Genomic DNA, 1,141 nt, shown 5'->3' with positions numbered 1-1,141 from the left:
CTACTTTGCCAATCCACGGGGTGCAGGTGCTGAGCCCAAGACACGGTGGAGACAGAAGCATACAGCCCACCGCCAGGTCCTTCCTACCTACACCTGACTCACTATGTGCCTGATGAGATAGATACTCATTCCTGTATATTCATTCATTCACTATATACTAACCCACAGGGTGCCAGGCATCATATACACAGTGATGAGCGAAACGTGCAGCTCCTGCCTGTGGTGCTTCCAGGTTGGAGACCCCTCCAGCCCGTACAGAGCCTAGATAGTTCCTCCCGGTCTGCTTCTGTCTGTCTGGACTCAGAGATCTCTTGGCTCAGGTATTTGGGTCTATCCAGGTAGGGCCTGTGTGCATTTTGTTGAGGCCAAAGCTTCCTCAGGTCTGTTTTCTGCCTCCCCCTTGTTTATTCAACACTGAGATTCAGCTTCACAGTCCCAGGAACCTCACTCTGTTTTCTCTGCTAATGAAATTTTGGATGGGTCTCTCCTAAAGCCCAGGAGAGGCCTGGGCTCCTCAGGAACAACTGGTTACAAAATACTGTGAATTTTGTATTTTGGAAGTCTGGGGTTTAAATTAGTGAAATTGAGAAGTTCAAAATCTCAGAGAAGTATATACATAATCCTAACAGGTTGGGGGAAAACAAATCCAAGCCCCCGCTTGAGGTCTGGGTTGAGGTCCTGACCCCCAGACCACTGATAGGGTTGGGCTTTTGCCCATGAACTCCTTGGATGAAGCCCCTGGTTCTACCTGCTCCCAGCTGACAGCTGCTGGCTGAGTGCTATGTCAGCGATGGGCGACCCTGACCCAGCTGCTGGCAGAGACTGAACCAGGAGCTTTTTTCGTATTCCACAGCGCAGCAGGCCAAATCTGCTGGAGAGCGGGGAGTAGTAGGGGAGAGGGAGGACTCCGTCCCCCGGAGCCACCTGGCGCTGGTGGCATGGCGGGGAATCGCTTCGTCTTTGCCTTCAGCCTGTGCCAGAGCTGTGGAGCCTGGCTGGCATCTCCTGAGAGCAAAGCGAACGAAGCCCGCAAGTGATGTCGGGTGGCGGTGGGGGAACTTCCTAGAAAAAAAGACTTTCAGGTTGGAGAGGTGCGGCAAGGCGCGCTCCTGGCAGAGACCGGGTGCCGGCTGCCCTGCGC

Source organism: Otolemur garnettii, unplaced genomic scaffold (assembly GCF_000181295.1).
Source record: "Otolemur garnettii isolate 467f Iridium unplaced genomic scaffold, OtoGar3 scaffold00021, whole genome shotgun sequence".
Lineage (NCBI taxonomy): Eukaryota > Metazoa > Chordata > Mammalia > Primates > Galagidae > Otolemur > Otolemur garnettii.
This window is presented reverse-complemented; position numbering follows the sequence as displayed.